This window comes from Pelophylax lessonae (assembly GCF_965119305.1).
Source record: "Pelophylax lessonae genome assembly, chromosome: 12".
In the NCBI taxonomy this organism is placed as follows: Eukaryota; Metazoa; Chordata; class Amphibia; order Anura; family Ranidae; genus Pelophylax; species Pelophylax lessonae.
In genome coordinates this window covers 94,160,900-94,170,447 of record NC_138779.1, presented here as the reverse complement: position 1 = coordinate 94,170,447, position 9,548 = coordinate 94,160,900, and positions in this window count along the sequence as shown.

Sequence of the window (9,548 nt, the reverse complement as noted above, 5' to 3'; positions counted from 1 at the left end):
CGATGGGGAAGCTACAGTGACCGAATTACTGTCAGTATATGAACCAGATGACAGCAGCGGCTCCCTGACAGATAGCTCCGACGACAGATGGGTCCCTGTTAGACCCAGGCGTACCCGACCCCATTCTGGAGTTGTTGAGATGCAGGAATCGCAGGGTGCTCGTATGGAGCAGAGTGTGGTTACTAGTGCCGCTCATTTTTCTGGTGACCTGGCAAGCACCAGCGGCCTAGTACACCCTGGACCTAGTACAACCAGCACTGCAGTATCACCTGGGGACGTGGCGAGTCCCCTAAGTGCAGTTGAAGCTGGTGCGGTGGCTAGCACAAGTAGTGGCCCGCAGCCACCGCGTATTCGTAGACAGGCCCGTAGAGCCCATAGTGCCCTCCCTGATGCGCTGGCATATCCCAATTGGCAACCCACTGATTCTACAGCGCCAGTACTTCCCCCATTCACCGCCCAACCTGGAATCCACGTGGAGACAGCTGCTTATACGCCCCTGAACTTTTTTGAGCTGTTCTTCACGGAAGATCTTTACAGATCTATTGTGGATCAATCAAATTTATACGCACAACAATTCCTCGCCGCCAACCCAAATTCGCCCCTTGCCAGACCATTCGGCTGGAAACCTATAACGGTTTCCGATTTTAAAATCTTTCTGGGCCTTTCCGTCCACATGGGCATAACTAAACAGAGTGAATTGCGGCTATATTGGTCCTCTAGCCCAGTTCACCATATGCGCATGTACTCTGCCACGATGTTCAGGGCGAGATATGAGCAAATTCTGCGATTTATGCATTTCAGCGACAATGAAATCTGTCGTCCTCGGGGAGACCCTGAATACGATCGGCTCCACAAAATTCGGCCCCTCATAGACCACTTCAATCAGCGGTTTGCAGCCTTGTTTACCCCCGAACAAGTTGTCTGCGTTGACGAGTCCCTGATTAAATTTACTGGCCGCCTTGCTATGAAACAGTACCTCCCCAGCAAGCGTGCCAAGTATGGGGTCACACTGTATAAATTGTGTGACAGGGCCACAGGTTATACAGTTAGTTTCCGGGTCTATGAGGGAAAAGATAGCTGTGTGGAGCCCCCGAACTGCCCAGACTACATAGGGAGCAGCGGTAAGATTGTTTGGGACTTGGTGTCACCCTTATCCGGAAAGGGGTACCATTTGTACGTGGACAACTTTTACACAAGCCTGCCACTATTTAGTCACCTTCTCGATTTACAAATTGGCGCATGTGGCACCGTGCGACCTAATCGCCGGGGCTTCCCCCAACGGCTTGTAAATTCCCGTCTTAGTTGGGGGGCGAGAGCCTGCTTGAAAACGGACAAATTGCTTGCGGTGAAGTGGAAGGATACACGGGATGTTTATGTTCTGTCCTCCCTTCACGCAGACACGACGATCCAAATCCCTACGGCAACTAGCGTTATGGAGAAACCCCTCTTTGTCCGCGAATATAACCTTAATATGGGAGGGGTGGACCTTAACGACCAGCTTTTGGCGCCGTATTTAGTTGCCCGTAAAGCCAGACGCTGGTACAAAAATGTGTCTGTTTACCTTTACCAATTGGCTATGCTGAACGCCTTTGTCCTATACAGGGAATCAGGACGAACTTGATCCTTCCGGGAATTCCAGGAAGCGGTCATCCTTGCCTACCTGTACCCAGGAGGCATGCCTGCCCAACTTCCCCTTCCAGATGCAGTGAGCCGGCTGCATGAGAGACATTTTCCTTATGTCCTCCCGCGTACCCCTACCCAAAGACACCCCCAAAGAAGATGTCGTTTTTGTAGCAGGCGCGGATGTAGGAGTGACACCCGTTATTATTGTCCCAAATGTCCTGACCAACCTGGTCTCTGCATCGGGGAATGTTTTGAGTGCTACCATACACTAGTGGAGTATTAGTGTAGGGTACAGCACGACACAGTGTAGGGCACACAAACACAGGGTCTCGAAGGATGTTGGATGTCCATCGACATTTTGAGAGACCCAAGCTGGAAGATCGCAGTCCCAAATCAAGACATCAAGGAATAGTTAGAAAGAAAAATAAAAGGATCCAAAAACTGTTGTGGTGTCAGTCATTTTATATGTTCTTCTACGCTTTCTACTGTACTTTTCATGTCCTTTGTTTGTTTTTTCATTCTTTTGTGACCTGTTTCTCTTGCAGGTACTCGTCGGCTACCATGACATTGATTTTATATATTCTGACACAAACAGTGTTTGCGCTCAGCATATATGGATACCTTTGCTGGTAGCAGCTGTGGTGATTTTCTGATTTCAGCACTGCAGTTAAAATCCTATTTTGGTATACGTGGATAGTGTCGTGTATACCCATCATTAAATTCAGTGGGTGGTTGTTTGGGCGGTTAATGATGAGTAATACTACGCATTATTCCTGTGCTGATTTCTGATAGGTTCTCTTTTTTTCGTTCAGCCCACAGGCTGCATGAAAAAAAAAAAAAACCTAATGCCAAACAAGGACCAGCAATGTACTGGTACGTTGCAGGACTTTGAGTAGTTATACCAGGATGATGCCTGCAGATTTAGGCATCATCTTGGTATCGTTTTTTACAGCCAGCAGCAATCCTAGCGGATAATTGGCTGCTAGACTGCTTTTACATGCAGTGGGAGGGGACTCCAACCCCCCCCCCCTCCTGCCGCCTTCCGCGGTTTTTCTCGGGCTCTCCTGTCCCACCGGTTAACCCGAGAGTGCAGCCGGTGGTTCAATTATCTAACCATAGAGCTGATTGGAGATGAGAATGGCTCCAATCATCTCTATGGCTTAAGATACCGGAAGCTACGAGCATTTCATGACTTCTGTTTCGCCAGAAATAAACAGCGCCATTGGGAAATTGCCACGAACGCCAGGTCGAGGGCAGTAATTCCTGTGGTAGGCCTCCTCTGTAAGTCTAAAGTGGTAACCTGTAAAGACTTTTAAAGGTTTTTAAAAATGTACGTACTTTGTTGCCGCTGCAGAGGCGTGCGCAATTTTTAAAGCATGTCATGATGGTATCTATGTACTCGGCTTAAGATCATCTTTTAAATTTTACCAAACAAATTGGAATTATATAGTGTATTTGTGCAATAAATTAAAAAAAAAATGGATTTTTGTACCGTAAAATCCTTTTCTCTTAAGCTCATTGACAGACGTAGTCCTCCTTGATTAATATCAACTCGGGTTATACTGCCCTCTACAGGAGTAGGACTAGACAGGAAGGAAAACGTTCTGGCCACACCCTAGGGGCAGTCCCAGAGGGTATATCCTCTCACTTCCTGCTACAGCAAATCAGTTATGTCACAAAGCAGTGTTTAGAGAATTTAACCCAACCCAACTCAAAAACAGAGGGGCGGGTACTACGTCTGTCAATGAGCTTAAGAGAAAAGGATTTTACGGTAAGATTTTACAAAAATCCATTTTTCTCTGTCGCTCATTGACAGACGTAGTCCTCCTTGATTAATATCAACTCGGGACGTCCCAAAGCAGTGCCACAAATGAGGGGTGGGAAAATGGAAATCCAATCTAGAAGGCCCAACCGGTGCCAACTAGAAGTTTAAAAGGCTCATCAAACAAAAGATGAGACTCAACAGAAATTCCAACGGAAAAAAAAACCCTGGAGGTAGACCACCGGTCTCCTCAAATTGTGGTCTGCAAAACCTTGCGGCCAAATGAGGCATCCACCGATGCCATCACATGAACTTTATAAAATTTTGTAAAGGTATGCACCGACTACCAGGTAGCCGCCTTGCACACCTGGACCACTGACGCCTGATGGCGGTAGGCCCAGGAAGTACTGAGCGCTCGAGTGGAGTGCGCCTTAACAAGGAACGGAGGATTCTGACCCTAAATAGAATAAGCCTGTACCACCGTCTGTCTAATCCATCTGGAGATAGTCGCGGTAGATGCAGGGTACCCCTTTCTGGGACCATCCGTGATCACAAAAAGTGAATCCGTCTGACGGAACGATTCCGTAGTCTTCAGGTATACCCTGATTGCCCGCACCACATCCAAGGAATGCAACGCACATTCCCGAGGATGACTGGGCTTAGGACACAAGGAAGGTAGCACAATATCTTCATTCAGATGAAAGTCTGAAAACCACCTTAGGAAAAAAAGATGGCTTCGGATGAAGAACTACCTTCTCCCTATGAATCCCCAGATATGGGGAATGACACAATAATGCAGCCAGTTCTGACACCCTGCGTGCAGAAGTGATAGCCACCAAGAAGGCCACCTTCTGGGATAATGTAAGCAAGGGAATCTCCCTGATATTTTCAAAGGGAGGTTTCGGAAGAACCGACAAAACCAAAATTAAGATCCCAGGGTGGTAAGGGCGCGCGCACTGGCGAAGCCAAGTGCTGCACCTCCTGGATGAAATTCCGCACCAAGGATTGAGTAGCCAGAGGCTTCTGGAAGAAGATTGCTAACGCTGAAACCTGACCCTTGATAGTGCTCAAGGATAGTTTCTGCTCAACCCCCTTTTGCAGAAAAAAACAAGATTCGGGTCACCGAATAGGTACGTGGGGGAAAACTCCTACGATTCACACCACACAATGTAAGCCTTCCATGTGCGATAATAGACTTTGCTGGAAGTCGCTTTTCTTGCTTTAATTAGAGTAGGAAGAACTGAAGCTGACAATTCCTTGTCCTTCAGTACCTGGGTCTCAATGGCCAGGCCGTTAAAGCCAGCGACTGTAAAGCACAATGGAAGATCGGTCCTTGAGACCGCAGATCCTCCCTGAGAAGAAGTCTCCAAGGAGCGTCCGCGACTAGTCTTGCCCAAGTCGGCGTACCCGGCTTGACGAGGCTAGCCTGGAATTACCGGGATAACTGGAGTTCCCTCCACCTCTATCCTGCGGAGAAATCTCAGCAGTAACTTGAGAAGGGGGAAGACATACAGTAGCTGATACTTCCGCTACGGGGCGCTCAGCGCGTCTGCTGCGTCTGCTAGAGGATCGCAGGCGCGAGCCCTGTTGAGCCAACCTGCCAACAGATCCATCTCTGGGGTGCCCCAATGAAGGGACAGCTGGTGAAATACCTCTGGATGAAGAGACTATTCCTCTTGATCCAGAATCTGACGGCTGAAAATAATCTGCCTGTCCACCCCCGTGATAAATATCACGGAGAGAACTGGAACAACTGTTCCCCCAATAGGAATGTTGGCCACTACTATGGCCGCCAGGGCACTCTTGGTGCCCCCTGGTGATCGACATAAGTCATGACCGAGGCATAGTCCGATTGGATCCGAACCGGGCTGCCCTGGAGCTGCTCGGTCCAGTAAATCAGACAAAGTCTGATCGCTCTCAGTTCCAACACATTTATCGGTGACCTGGAATTTATCAGAAGAAATTACTTCCCCTGGCTGAGCATCGGAGACCGAAGCCACCAGACCAGAGCCTCCCTGGTCCGCTCGCTCCATCGGATCCGATTGTCCAGGGAATCGGAAATTCCGATTCCATATGAGAAGAATCTCCTTTTTGGAGAATTCGGGTATGAGACTGGGCAAACGGTACTGCTTCTAAAGAGGCGACCATCAATCCCAGCCAGTTGACGGACAGCAACATCCAAATCATTGACTGAATCTTCTGGAGTTTCTCCGCATTGAGAAACACTCTTGCCAAGGATGTATCCCAAATTAGGCCCAGATAGTTCAGTCTCCTGGTGGAAACCAGGGATAATCTTTGGGAAAAGCAACGAAAACGCTGATGTCCTGCGAAGATGGGGATATGAAGATAGGCACCCTAAATGTCTATGGACGCCAGGAAATCCCCCTGATGCAGGGAGGCCACCACTGTATGGATGGACTCCATCTCTTCCAAGACCAGAATTGGATGCACCTAGCCCTTTTTCCTGGGCATTGTGAACAGGTTCGACTAGAACTCCTCCAAGGAATGGGAACTACCACTGCTTGTTGCATCAAGCTGTCCCCCGCCAAGCTTTTTAAGCGACCCGGGGATTTCGAATATTGGAAGGGAAGAATCGCACCGGTGGAAGTGATCGAAACTCGATCTTGTATCCCGACCATATGACCTTGCGAACCCCTTTATCCGGGATTCTGGAAAGCCCTGGATCCGGAAACCGGTGAAGACGTCCCCCCACCCTAGAGATGGGTGGGGTCCATTCTGTCAATCCAACGGGATAACAGTGGCTTTATTTAGTCTGGAAATCGGTGAGTCCACTATTGGTGGTACCGTCCATCTTTGTAATGAGGGATTCCTCAAAATGATAGCGCCTAGCAATGCGTTTGGAAATAGCAGGGGCTCGTTTACGGGCGACCCCATTTGAGCAAGGGAAACCCTTCATCATTTTGGTAGGCTTGCTAGTACCAAAGAAGGAATATGAGTCTCCGCTACCTCTGCCCGTGTAACCTCAAGATTTAAGGTTTCCCGGACAGACACAACTAGTGCTTCCACCAACGCTTCTTGTGCTATGGCGGAGGCAGACGCGTCCTCCTCACTGTCGGAGGAGACCGTACCTGAGACAACAACCCCAGAAAAGGGGCTGCAATGACCAGCTCAGAATCCGTATCTGAAGTATCAGATGACATAGGGGTAGGCGGGGGTCGCTCTTCTTGACCCCCGTCCCTGACAGGCTACCTCCACCAGGGATACCCAAGACTCCAAAACTGCTGATAATGCATCATCACAAATGAGGTACTGGAGGGTCCTGCGGCCACCCCAAGGGGATCAGGTGGGGATACATGTGTGGCAGGGTTCATGTAACAAGACACTTGCCAGAAAACAAAAAAAATTAAGTGCAAGAAAAAAACTTTTTTTTTTTTTTTTTTTTAGTCCCCCAGCGCAATAGCGCCCCTCAGTCTACCTGCTTGGACCCCTCAGAAAGAGAGAGAGAGAGACCCCAAGCTCACCTGATGCACAGAAGTTTCTTATCAACTTGCTTTCAGCACTGTCTGTTCCAGACAGGAAGTCTTTGGCTTGCTTTCCCTGGGCCAAGGAGGCGGCTCCGCCCCTTTACACGCCTTCCGGCGCCTCCCCCTAGCTCCTCGAGGTGTTTGGTCACCTCAAACATGGCCGCCCCCATGCTGGAGAGAGGAGGCTACGCCATTATGGCGGCCTCGTGCGATCTGCAAAACAATGGCGGCGGCCTGTGTAGGATAGCTGCGGCTAGCAGCGGCCTGCGGGAAGTATGTATTCGGCCTGGCGGCCTGCGGGAGTGCCTCGGCCCCACAAACTTCACCCTGAATGGTGATAAGCCTGGCCGGCGGTATAGGACCCTGGCAGGCCACATGCGTTCCGTGGGCCGTCGGGAGGCTGTGCAGCCCGTGGAAGTGACCGGTTGCTGGAGGAATGGCGATCTGGACTGCAGTAACTCAGGCATAGGCATCGGCCTGTGTACACACTCTGACGGGTAGGATACCTTCTACTTCAATAGTAATGCCCTTTTGTACTGCCACTGACTTCAGTCGCCCTTACAGTCTTACAATGACCTTAGATTTGTCAGCTCCCAAACCAAGCCTCCTGGTTACTATTCACAAACAATCACACTCAAATTGGGGGATCTGTGACCTGTTATAGGATAGAGGGGAGACCCATCCTACCATCCCAGAGAGGGGCCCGCGTCCACCACAAACCCGACAGGGGGGAGAGGGGGAACATTCTGCTCACCATAACAGAACCAGGCGGGCGCCAACTCCTGACAGAACCCCTCTCCACCGGGGTGGGGGCGCTGTCGACCAATACGGACGCCGTGACTCTGTTGGTCATTGGCGTCCAGGCGAGACGTTTAACTCGCAGGGTCAGTCCCCGTCCAGTGGGACTATGTCGCGGCCGACCCAGCGCGGAGCTATGGCCTGCATGCGCTCGTAGGCTGAACTGGGGTGACCACTGGATCTCAACATCCAGCCCGTCGCCCAGTTCCAGCTTTCTTGCTTGAAGATCTCACAGGAACACTGGAGAAAAAAGCGGTCTAAAAAAAAATCTAAGAAAAAAATCCTGCCAGGACCGAAGATCCTAGCAAGGCATCTAGGTCCTTACTCCTAACTAGACAGAAAAAAACAGATTTGCTGTAGCAGGAAGTGAGAGGATATACCCTCTGGGACTGCCCCTAGGGTGTGGCCAGAACGTTTTCTTTCCTGTCTAGCCCTACTCCTGTAGAGGGCAGTATAACCCAAGTTGATATTAATCAAGGAGGACTACGTCTGTCAATGAGCGACAGAGAAATTATTTTTCCTGCAGAAATTGCGTTTGGAAAATCTGTGCGCAAATACCGTGACAAAAAAATTTGCAACATCCACCATTTTATTCTATAGGGCCTCTGCTTTAAAGAAATATATAATGTTTGGGGGTTCAAAGTAATTTTCTAGTAAAAAAAATATATATTTTTTTCATGTAAACAAAAAGTCACAGAAAAGGCTTGGTTTTCAAGTGGTTTGAAGAGTGGGTGATGTGTGGATAAGATTGAGCATAAAATGCCAGGACAGTTCAAACACCCCCCAAATGACCCCTTTTTGAAAAGTAGACACCCAAAGCTATTTGCTGAGAGGCATGGTGAGTCCATGGAATATTTTATATTTTGCCACAAGTGTCGGGAAAATGATTATTTCTTTTTTTTTTGTTGTTTTTATTTTACAGAAAGTTGTCACTAAATGATATATTGCTCACGCATGCCATGGGAATGTGTGAAATGACACAGTTTCGGAGGCCCTGAAATTTCAAGATAGCACAACCCCCCCCAAAATGACCCCATTTTGCAAAGTAGACACTCCAAGCTATTGGCTGAGAAGCATGGTGAGTTCATGGAATAGTTTATATTTTGCCACAAGTTTCGGGAAAATTATTTATTTATTTTTTTTTACACAAAGTTGTCAGTAAATGATATAATGCTCACACATGCCATGGGTATATGTGAAATGACACCCCAAAATACATTCTGCTGCTTCTCCTAAGTACAGGGATACCCCATGTGTGAGACTTTTTGCCAGTCTAGCCGCGTACAGGACCCAGAAAACCAATCCGCACCTTCTGGCTTTCTAAGGGCGTAAATTGTTGATCTCACTCCTTACTACCTATCACACTTTTGAAGTCCATAAAAAGCCAAGATGGCACAAACCACCCCCCCCAAATGACCCCATTTTGCAAAGTAGACACTCCAATCTATTTGCTGAGAGGCATGGTGAGTATTTTGCAGCTCTCATTTTTTTTGGAAAATGAAGAAAAAACAGGAAAATGCATTTTTTCCTCTTTTTTCAATTTACAAAACTTTGTGACGAAAAGTAAGATCTGCAAAACACTCAACATGCCTCTCTGCAAATAGCTTAGGGTGTCTACTTTCCGAAAAGGGGTCATTTGGAATTGTGCAGTCTTGGCATTTCATGGCCTCCAAAACTGTGATAGGTAGTCAGGAGTGAAATCAACAATTTACGCCCTTGGAAAGCCTGAAAGTGGAGATTGGTTTTCAGGGACCTGTACTCGGCTAGACTGCAAAAAAGTCTCACACATGGGGTATCCCTGTACTCAGGAGAAGCAGCACAATGTATTTTGGGGTGTCATTTTACATATACCCATGGCATGTGTGAGCAATATATCATTT